This window comes from Sylvia atricapilla, chromosome 6 (genome assembly GCF_009819655.1).
Source record: "Sylvia atricapilla isolate bSylAtr1 chromosome 6, bSylAtr1.pri, whole genome shotgun sequence".
Lineage (NCBI taxonomy): Eukaryota > Metazoa > Chordata > Aves > Passeriformes > Sylviidae > Sylvia > Sylvia atricapilla.
Genome location: NC_089145.1, coordinates 32,545,153 through 32,557,344, shown reverse-complemented (window position 1 = coordinate 32,557,344; position 12,192 = coordinate 32,545,153). Strand labels below are relative to the sequence as shown.

The 12,192-nt window shown below is 38.7% G+C and overlaps 1 protein-coding gene across 1 annotated transcript in view; it reads right to left on the bottom strand.

The window, feature by feature from the left end:
- The window catches only part of MEIS2 (Meis homeobox 2), a 171,972-nt gene that overhangs the window by 103,841 nt on the left and 55,939 nt on the right, over positions 1–12,192 (bottom strand).

Genomic DNA, 12,192 nt, shown 5'->3' with positions numbered 1-12,192 from the left:
GGACAGAGCTAGTCCAGTACCTGATACTGTTTAGTTCTGCCTCCCATGTTTGTTGGAGCACTCCTGTTAAACCTTTTCTGAGCAGGAATCACCTCAGCACTTTGAGGACTGCCCAGACACACTTTCACTCCGAAATGAGGGCAGAGGCTGGTAAGATGACCAGCCATTTCTAACAACACATACCCCTCAACCTACCATTGTTGCCTTTGTTAAGAAATTCTGATGGTCACCTTGCTATGCTATCCTAAGTTTTCCTTATAATTATGCAATATTCATGCAGAGGAAGTCCCTGATTTCTTAATTCCTTAAGACACAGTTCTACAGACTCAGATAAGTATTTTTCTTTCTCAGCAAAAAGGACTAATTGAAAATTACCTAGGAAACATTGGCAAAGTGGAACAGAGCAACTACAGAACAACTATCACAATCATGAGGTACCATAGACACCTTTCGCAAATGTAGGGAGAGCGAGTGAAGGAAGAAAAATCATTTTTCCTTAACCTTTTACTAAGATTTAGCCAAATATACCACAAGAATAGTACACATGGCATAGCAAGGAGCAGAGCCATCACCAAAATCTCATTGCTACAGGTGAAAAACAGTGTAGATCACCTAGTCCTCTAGTAGAATGGTGTCAGACACGCAAGTGTCTCTGAGTTCCCTGTGTAGGTAGAGGGCCACAAAGCTGTGGCAATGTGGCTTTGAAAGGTTGATGTCTGATAATAGCTTTTTCATCAACCTCCTATCAGCGTTTCCAACCACAGAAGTTTACTCTGCACTTGAGGTTTCTATGGTGGATGAATGAAGACTGATGAGAGAGGATGAAAGAAGATGTGGAAACCCTCAATTCCCTAAATTCTCATCCCCTGCACCTTTTGTTTTGCTGAGCAATGAATAAATAATCAGTACTAATGTTATTAAAACAATTTTGCTATCTCAGGGTCAAAATTTTTATAACAAATGCATGGCCTGACTGGCCTGCAGAAAAGTATTTGAGGACAGTTGCCACCAATCTGGAATACTGGTGATCTCTACATTTGAGCTAAACCAAAATTATTTCTGCTAGGAACATGGGGAAAACTGGCACAAAGAAAAAGCTGTGACATGAAGCATTTGTTTGGAACAAGTACAACTTACTCCTGTCTCCTGTATCCTCCAGTGTGATTTTCAGAAGCAATCAAAACAAAAGTGACAAAACCCAAAAACCACAATGAGCAAACAGCAGCTTTTAAGTGCTGTGGGAACAGAGAGGTTTGTTTAAGTAACTACTGTTTAAAAAATGCATACATAGTAACACCAAAATAAACAGCTTGCAATGTTGTTTATTTTAAGATACACAATAGTAATGTAAAGTGCTGCATGCTCTGAATTCAGGGTGTACTAACATTATTTACAGTTGTGAAGAGCAGTAGGAAAACTAAGCTCCATGCCAGAAGACTCCTTGTACGGAGAACAAAGGTCAGTTTTCACTGCTTTTGCAGCTAGGAGGATTCCAACATGCAGACATGGAAAGCTCCTGCTCTCATTTCTCAAGCAGGTAACTTCTGAACTGCATATGAAAATCCTAGAAAAGGCATGTCATTCCTATGGCATCTTTAAAATGGGTATGCAAGCCCTTTCCTGGGAAGTATAATTAAGAGGGAGAAAAAGAGATCTTTGTCCTGTTGCTTCATTTCTTTAAAAACCTTCCAAACATGCCTGACTTACTAACCCTGTGTTGTGCCAGACAGAAAAAAATACCCAAAAGGAGAAAAATAGTAACAAAACTAAGCAGCAGTGTTCTGAAAAGTGACTGACTTACTGAACAGATTTATGTCCCTGTGTGTCTGAATTGCATTTTGTCTCTGCTGACAAAAAAATGCCATTGACTTCAATCCATAATAGAAGTTTGTGATATTTTTCTTCATAAAGCCAGTCTAGCTATAGGCAAGAAAACTGGACATTTTTTTTCTGGCCAATCCACTGTCTATTTATTATTTTAATTGCATAGCTTTACCATTGTAATTGCAACATTACTGTTATCACATAATCCTTGTGACTGCCAATAAATAAGCCAGAAAGAATCCGACTTGGATCTAAGATCCAAGGCTAAATTTCTATTTCTGGCAATGAGGAAGGAAAAAATAAAAAAGAGGGAAAAAAAATAAAGCATTTTTCTGTCATGAAAATGGAGTTTATTTGATCTGGAGGGCATTGAGATGAACATGGAACCCCACAGTTACATTATTATAAAATAATGTTTAAGAGTAAAATTTCATTTTAAATTCAAAACACAATCTCTTTCTTCCTGGTACTTTTGAGGAAAGCTGTGTGTGAAATTCAGCAGTTGAAGACAGCAGGCATTCAGTCAATATTTTCTTGCGGTCATTCTGCCTCTCTGAGGGCCCAAGCTTTGTTTTTGAATCATGCCGTCAAACTGCCATAAATGTCTGTAAGTGAAAAGCAGGCAAAAAAGCTATGTTTTTCACCCATTTTGGCATTCCAATTTCTGTGTAAATCCGTAATCAACTCCATTTTATATTAAACTTGCATTGGATCCATGACCTTAAAAAATCAACATTTGTATTTTGAATGCTCAAACAACTTTTGGTGTTTTGGATTGATGTCTCATAGAGCAAATGTCAGAGCAGATGTCAGATATATTGTGGAAGACCAAGCTGGGAAAGGGTTGATTTCAGACCTGTACCTTACCCAGATAGTGCTGAAACTTCACAAGTTGTGAATGGAGAGCACTGCATGTATTGTGACAGTCTCTGCCTCTGAATATCTGAAAGGGAGGTGTTTTTTTTAACAGAAGTTCCTCAATACAAAGTCACTTTCTTTGTCAGTTTGACAGAGCCCAAGCCTGGCCACCCTACAGCATCCACTCCCAGTTCCTGAAGAAACACTAATTACATATATCTCTTAAGCTTAGTTCTTCAATTTGTGTCTCAAGCCCATTTCTAGTTTGACTTTGTAAGTTAATTTTGCAAAAATTTTTCCACTGACAGATAAATGAAACATCATTACTAAAGTTGAAACAAATACAACATAAAATTAAACCTGAAGGAAGCCAAATTTGGGAAGGTTTCCTTCTGAAAACAGCTCTAATTTCAAGATACTTTTCAGTTTTTAATCATTAATAAGAAAATATGAAAATATGAGGAAAGCTTCAGGCAATACTACTTTAGTGTAAGCCCAGGGATGAAAGATGTTTCTCAGCAGTATACCTTCAAATGTTTTTTTGGAGCCTAGTTTTAAAAGTGCTAAGCAAAGGCAGTTCCACAGATTGTTCTACAGTCTGAACAACTGGGTTTTGGCTGCTGAATTCCATTATTCCTGCAAGGTGTTTTGTTCCTCTTCAGTAATTTTTCCTTTTACCTCTTTGTAGCCTGTGCTTATTCACTGCTTCAGTATACACATCCTCTGTCTAGGGCTAGATCTTGTATTTTTGGGATGGATGGAAAGACCACTGGAAATAACAATACAGCTCTCATCTCTCTAATCTTTTTTTGGCCTCTGTTACCCTTTTTGGGGAATAAGGGCCCTGATAGTCCAGGCTCTCCAAACATCCTTCTGTATCTTTCTCAGAGTTTCACCAGACTGGCCTCAGGCTAGTTTCATAATCCTCAAGAAAAAAAAAAACAGTCCCCATGTTCAGCATGAGATCATAACACGGTGATCTCACTCTGAACATTACCTTTCACTACAGCAGCACTATTGACTTCTGTGCTTAGAACAGTTTGAATTTCCCACCAGCTCTGTTGTGTGATATTTGGTCTCTTTTAGGCAAGATACTTTTTCATGGAGTGAGCCTAAAGTGTACAGAGTAGAAAGCTCATGAGTCCCCAGGCCTTGTTTTAAAGAGTTTTCAGTCTCAGCAAGAAGTTTGCTGCAGAGATTGTTTGGGATGCAGTAGAGGATGTTAGAGCACTGCCGAAGTGGAGAGTGCAATATTTTATCTTTTCAGCTGGAGCTTTGAACAGGATTCAGACCCCAGGAGCCAAACTCAGGATAGTTTCACAGCTCTATGGTTATGTTTATTTGTACCCATTCTAGAAAAACACCATAGTTCTGTAGACATTTTATTATAGTTAATTTATAGACATTTTATTCTCCTGCTGCACATATTCTTCTGCACTGGTTCCTTTGAAAGCATTATTGCTTTCTAAATGGACAACTTTTGGGGAATAAAACGGAGAGAAAATGGCAAGAGCTCCTTTTCCCAGAAGGCTGGTTGCATCCAAGAGCATTGTGGGATGTAAGTTCATAAAAGCCAGGACAGCTAATTAAAGTAGTAAATTGTCCACAAATGTTTTGGTTAGATATGCATAAAATAGTGGGATTTTTGGTCTGAGAAGTGCTTGCTTGGCACCTCACAACCACCATACAACACAGGCATAGGTTGTAGGCTGTTTAAACTTGAGGTGTAAGTGGGCATATTATGTGAAACAATGCTGAATTCTTAGGATTACCCTAAAACTCTGCATTTCATCCCACCATCCACAGAGAAGTTCATACCAACTCAAGAACCACCTCTCTTTCCTAAGAGATATTAGATCATGCAGTAAAGTGTCCCTGTGTAACTAGAAGAAATTGAATTGAAAACAGGCAAGAGCAAGTAACACAACTCTTGGATTAGTCCGCCATAAGAATAAAGATGGAAGGGAGAAGTTAATCAAATTATTTTCCCTCTTTTTTTTTTTTTTCCACAATAATTAACACATTTCTGTTTAATTTCCTACTTTATATCTGAAAATCAAGAATACTCCTTTACAGTTGAAACGAAAGCATTCTTTAAACATTTAGATTTTGAACTGATCCCTCAAATTATCCAACCTCCTTTGCAATTAACATGTGCCACTGTTCCTATGCAACACTCCTTTGCTGACTCCCTTAAATATACACACATCACTTTTCTGACCACATGACATTCCTTATTCCCATTGTTATCACACATATCATGATCTTTCTCCCTATTCACACTCCATAACCCTGAAAAACCCATTTGTGGACTATCCAAACAACTGTCAGCTGTCTGCATATGGTCCTCAGTAGGCAGGGACGTTTCCAATATGAAATGGGGATTTTGCAATATCCTTCAGCCCCTTACTCTTCACCCTCATGTCTCCTGTTTCTTCATTCAAGCACAAATGGGATGCACGAATGGGAAGCACCTGGCTGAGTCAAAAGAGGCAGCAGAAAGGATCAGGACTGGCTGGAAAGCTGCCTAATTTCACATCAGGAGACTCCCAAACTGTTGAGGAGGGGAATATCTGCTAGCAACTTCTTGAAGTACAAAGATGCATTGATTAACACTGTTACACTCCCTTGACTCTCACTATTGCCTCTCAGCCAGCAGTTGATGCCCAAAGTTCTGGGAAAGATATCTGATAATATATGCATGCAGTAATCACCACACCATGTCACCAACAAGGAAAAGATCTGGCAAAATTAGCACAAGGCCAGGACACTTGCACCAAAGTAGCTTGCTGAAATCATACACTGTCGTCTTCAGTGTAGACCAGTAGGAACAAAACATAACACTCTTAATTATATATTAAATGCTCCTTCATAAAGAGAAAATTGTCCTGAACTTTCAGTCAACTGAAGTTCAGGTATTTGTACAAGCATTGCATGACTGTCATGCTCTTTCAACAGCAGGATAAAACCACAAGATTACAAGAAGTGTAATTTTCTGTAATTCAGCTGTTGCAAAGTAAAAGACACAGGCCTTACACAGTGTTTTTCATCTGTAAATATGAAAAGCACTTCAAAAAGCATCAACAATCATTACGCCATACTGTTTAAACAGGGAAACTAAGTCACAGTGTCTTGTCCTGGTCACAGCTAGAAAGAGAAGTGAAAACTCCACATGCCTACCAGAGCTCCTTGGTGCTACACCATCCTGGGGACAGTAGTGAAAGGTGGGCCACAACTGAATGTGACAAACAGTTGAGCACTCAAGGCATTTGTCTTTCTATAATAAGATAGGGAATCGGTGAAAGAGTTGTTAAGTGTAATTCTTGGATAAAGTGGCTAGAGCATTTAACACTTACTAAGTGTTTTTCTGCCTGTCTCCCATTATGATTTCACTGCATCTTTTCTGGCTTTTCCAAAGGGATCAGAGTTCCACTGGAATTAGTGGAAGGAGGACTGAGAAATTCACACTGTTAGTCACTAATTTGTGAACTATATGCAAATATTTGAACACAAAGAATCAAACCCTAACTTTTGATGTTACCTAGGAGGAAAAGTAATTGTTTTTATAATGATCCATGTAGGAATATAGCATATTGACTAACAATGAATCTTTGAAATTGTTTTAATTGACAGAACAAGCCTAAAGTAATCTAGACTAGGACATGAAATCTGCTCTTTTCACATATTTAGTATACATTAAGAAAGCAAACAGGAGCATTCCCATTGCTATTTGATTTAGTCAGGTAGTACTTCCACAGTATATCTTCAGAATATCAAGTTCTCACTTTGAAATGACCAAATAAGAGCTTGATCCTGATGACAGTCAAATTTCTACAGCACAAAAAAATTACTTTCTGCAGATAGTTTTTTTAAACACAAAACCAAAATATTTGCTGCTGTATGTTGACTGAGCTACTTAGATTTATTATCCTGAGATTGTAAGCGTATGTCATGAGATGTTAAGCATTTTATGGACATAAGTAGTCAACTGCTATAAATAAAATACATATTTTGAAATGCCATCATAAAAAGGTAAAACCAAGATTTAGAAATCTTTATGGCCCATCACCCAGTATTAGACAAAACAACTGAGGGTAATTTTGGCAGATTTGGGGCTAGCAGTTAAAAATAAAATATAACAAATGTAAAAGCATGAAAACTGTAATGCCATTATGCTTAAAGATAACTGTAAATCTTTAGAGATGCCAATGATTGCTTTAGATATTACAAACAAGTGTTGCAAATCAACTCTAAAATATGTAATGCATGATACTCCAGGTATCATAACTCAAGGCAAACTCCACAACAACAGGAGTAATATTGTCTACTACAAACTACTCTCTTCATTAGGCACCAATAAGAATTGACATATCCATTTCTTTGCAGTTGTGGAACTGTTGGCAAAAATATGCTTTTTTCCTAACTTTTACTGAAAAGTTCCTTGAAACCAATTGTCCTGCTCATGGATCTTGAAAAGAAAGTTTTAAACGTATCCTGAGGCAAAACTGAGAAGTAGTATCACTGCACAAACAACAGCAATTTTATTTTCCCTAAAAATATATTTTATATCTACAAACACTCATGTGCACACACACTACAGAAAAAAGGAGGAACTATGAGTTTTCTGATGACAACAGCTTTAGGTAGTGGAACCTGAAGACACTCCAAAGAATTCTCTGCTCTAGTTGACTGTGATCTTGATCTGCAGTTTCACAACCTTTATTATTGCAATGCTTTTGGAGTTAAAAAAGTGTTTAAACCCTTACATTCACATATACTTTGGTTAAATCACCTTTTCCCTTGCAAGCCTTGAAGCCACAACTCTATATAAATGAATTCTTGTCACTATCACTTCCTTGTTTCAATTACTTAAGGGAATTCATTAATTGGACTTTGCTGTTCCCGCTTTTTTTCTTTTCTTTTCACTTACTTCCTATACTGACTCTGCAAAGCTTTGTAATCTGACAATAACAACCAGAGAAAAACAGTGGTTGATTCTATCTTTTGCTAGGCCACATTCAGCTTGCCCAGTTGAGGCTTTTTAATCAAGCCTCAGTTAAAACCATGCACAAGTTTTTTGTTATTCTCAGGAATTCCCTGTTTGAAAACGGCAGGTAAAATATTAAACTGGGAAGTAACATCTAGCCACATTATCTGATGGTTTGGCATTGGCTGACCTCATATGTCACACAAATGAAATTCACCTTGCTGCAGTCCTGACACATTGTGTTGCCTGTTGATGAGGAGGAGGCAAAACCAGGCAGGCTAGTATAAAGATAAAAACAAGGAGAGGAAAAGGTAAAGCATAACTAACTAATATCAAACAGGCTACTGTGAAAAACTCTTATAGCAGACCTAGAAGAGTCCATTAGGTAGACTCAACAGCTAAAATTGTCCTAGTAGCACCAAAAAAGGTTTTGCTGCATCCCATCAGCCTGCCAAGGATTTGTGGACAGAAAGGGGATGAAAGGGATAGGAAAGCTGGAGGGGAAGGGTGGTGTGATTCATTTTCTTGTCCTTTGTAGGATGCGCAATTTGGGGATTCTTTGGGGGGGTGGGGATTCTTATGTGTGTGTGTGAATTTCACCCTATATATAACTTGGAATCCTATTAGAAAACAACTCAGTGACACTGCAAATCCAGTATTTCTCAGCATGCTATTTTTGAAGCTGAAACACACAACATATTTTGATCTCCAAAGAAGCACAATAAAGATCCCCTCTTCAAAATAAAATGAGAAGTAAAAAAACCCCTCAACCGATTGCACATGTAATAATTTCCAGGCCGGCTTCCTGTGATTGTATCCGATTATTTAAATTTTGGACTGTCTCTTTAATTTGAGGAGCAGGGAGAGAGGCGACAGATGGCAGACAGAATTGACTTATGTCCTCTATTCTTCTACAGAAGAAGGGGGAGTGCAGAAAGTTTGATCGAGGCAAAAGCTACAGTACATAGGCCTGGCTATAACTATCTAATAGGTCTTTTGACGGATCGGTTCGGAATATTTAGATTTTTTTTCTCCCCCAGACAGGCTTTGTAACAAACCCACAGTCCTGGAGGTTGCCATGGGTGACGAGTGAGCTGACATCCAGTCCCAACTACAAATAAGCACATGACAAATGGGCCCAGAGCCCTCCGACAGCCCTGAACCTTGGTGACCCCCTAAAAAACCCAGCCTCCCCATACCCCATGCCCCTCCAAAAAAGCATTACTGAGTATATTTTTTAAAACCGAAAGCTTGCACGTAATTGGAAACACTGCTGTGTAACTGAAATGCTTAGGACAGCATGTACAAGTAAAAATAAATCATGCAGCATTGTTATTTAATGCGCTGTGACATCATTTCCTGAAATTAAACAGAGATGACACAGATTCAGACAGTCCCTGCTAAGGTTCAGTTCAAACAATTCACAGATGTTTTCCTCTAGCCTGCAGAAAACAATGCAAGACTTAAAGCACTCGTCTCCCTCTGCCCCTCTCCATCTTCCACTCCCTCTCCTCAGCTTTTTCACTGGTACAAGGAGGTATGGCAGTTTTATAATACATGCTCCCGCAAAAATATTCTTTTTTTAATTTAATTACTCAGGCTGTTGTACTAAATAGATGGATCATTGTGTCACAAAAGCATCAATTTTTCAGAAGAAATAACAGATGTCTATGTAACAATGATTAGATTAACCACTCCCAGACAAAGCTAGCTTTTGAGGCCCACACACCCCATGACCCTGGGTTCCCTCTTCTGTAGGGGGTGGATGTAGAAATGTCAGATCTAATCTCAGATTCCATTTTTAAAACAAACAAAGCCCCACCCCCATCCCATTTCAGCTCTTTTCTTTTAAGATTGCGGTGTTTAAAAGGTATGCGAATGTTTGGTCTCTTACTAAATCTTCAGGGTGGATTTCATGGCTGAGGACTAGGAGCACTCAGAGGATGAAACCTTTCAGCCTGGGATCAGAAGTGTCATTTTTGAGAAAGAGTCTGCCCAGGCTGGTGACACGGTAGTGCAGGCAGGCAGGACAGGAGGGGGATGCTGATGACATTAGGCAGGGCTGTGCTACCAGCAGCAGTAACTACAGATGTTAATGGCCACCACCAGCCCTTCTGGTGAGACACCAGAGCAGCTCTGGGGTACAAAGAGGCACAAAACTCTCTCATCCTGAGGACTGCAAGACTACAGGTCTTGGGAGTTTAGCATTCAGGCACTGATTTTTCCTTAGCCCTAGGGGGTAAAGTCATTTAACCTCTCCTCACAAAAGTTTATCCAGCTGAAAAATGAGCACAATATTATTTTGTAGGACATGCTTCCAACAGGGTGGTGTTTGTACAAAGAGGTCTGTTCTACACCAGCAGGCAACTTATTACCTTGCTGAAAAGAGCACACAGCCAGCCCTGCCTAAAAGCAGACCTGGAATAAAACTGCAGCTTAGGCTCTTCCAGCTCTCTGACCCCGAGATGCTCTGAGGTGGAAATGGCAGCCATGCAAACACATGTGCAGGTAGTTTTACAGGAGAATCAGAGGACATTGTCCATCTCCTCTGTGTACCCTCAGAGGGTACAGCATGTTACAAGGCACTCCGACACACACGCTAAAATTCACTAGAATGACTGCACATTCCTGTATTATCTGGAGTCTCCCAGCCTTCGCCTCACCATTTTAACTGGACAGAGGTCTGCTGTATTTTAGGGTTTGGTTTTGGTTTTTTAAAGTAGAGCAAAAACAACAATGTGCAGGATGCTTCTCCCAGATCACATCTCTGACAAAAGCTATTCTTCTACAGTTTGATACAAAAGTAAGCTGTTCAGCGTGGAGTGCAATAACCAGCTATGTTTGTAACCTTTCTTTAAGGTATTAATACTAAAATAAAATATGGAAGGAGATATTTATGATGGTGGGTTGAATTCAACTTCTTTGAACACTTGCTCTAAGATTGGCTTTTGGTTGATGACATTCATCTCTAGAATCAAATCTAATGAATAAATAAAATAGCTGCCCTTTATAAAAGGCTTGATAAGCCATTTATCAAAATATGATAGACACACACTTTATTCTCAGAAACACCCACATAAATACAGGAAAAAAAAAAAAGAAATCTGTTTCAGTAAGACTATTCATATTATCCAATCTGGACACCTGAATATGACAAGTTAAGAAAATTAATTCAGGTACGCACAAAAGCCATGGCTGGCTCATTTCACCACCTTCCAGAAGAACTTACTCTAGTCTGACAATAAAACAGATGAAAGCAAGATATATTCTACAATAGACTGTGTAAAGAGTAAGATTTTCAACCAGAAGATTGTGGAAATCAGGCTAAAATTACATTGTTCAACATTAGAAAACAGAACTTCAGCTAGCAAAAAAAAAAAGCAGAAAAACCAGCTCAACTTCAGGGGAGACATCCCAAATACCACCAGATGGGAATTTGGCATTTTCATAAAGAAAGCTTTAGTTTGCAGGCTACCATTGCTAAATCTGGTACTATTAGTTAAGATACATATCTTCTTAAAGACTGTAACAAAAGAAAAAACCAAAATAGAATTTTAACAAAGGGCATCACTCCAGGTAAGTGTCAAAGCATAAACGAGACTCTGTTCTACCAGCTCTGTATAAAAAGGTGAAAAAATGTTGAATGTAGCAGAAATGTAGTCTTTGGCACACTGCTGCAGAAATGGATGAACTACCAGAGGTACAAGTCCATAGAGTGGTATAATTACCTCCTTTATAACTTTCCTCTTTTCTGATCATGTATATATATTTTAAAGGTCCTTCATCTTTCAAAAGGGCATGGGAGGAGGGGAACTGGCTCTATAATTGCTGGTAAGAAATCTTAATCTCAGCATTGGTGTAAGCTGGAGGTGTCTATACATTTGAGCACTTTCTGTTTTCACTTCGTGATCAAATATGTTCTTTGCAGGGCAAATAGGGGAGCACTTGAGGGAGGAAAGCAGTGATGTCTGAGAGGCTAATTGAGTGGACTAAGAACTCCTTAGCATAGAGGAAAAGAAGTCTTCCAAAGCTATGAATAAACTCTCAGCTTGGGTCAGATTTCTGGCTGTTTCTTTTCTTTAACCACCTTTGAACTCAACTAAAAACAGTCTTAATGTCAGGTTTACCTTTCTGATGTCGTAATCTTTATGTAGTATTGAAAAGATTATACTACCAGACTAGGATTTCCTCTACTTTCTTAAACACTGGATATTATCCAGAAAAAGCATACACATTTCCAACCAATTCATCCTCGTATCTTTTATCTTCCAGTACTGTTGTAATTCCAAATGTAAGACAGAGCTCAGTAAGTGAACGAGAGCATGACAGAAGCTCCTACTCCCTGCATTTGACTTCCAACAATAAAAACATGCATGTGTATCCTATATCAAATATAATTAAAGTTACTACAAAATGGAAACTGTGATAGGGGTTAGAAATCGTTTTCAAAGACACAGTCTGTCAGACACATTCGTTCTACATCAGAGTTCAAGTGCCTGTCTCTTCAAAAAAGCCACTTAGGC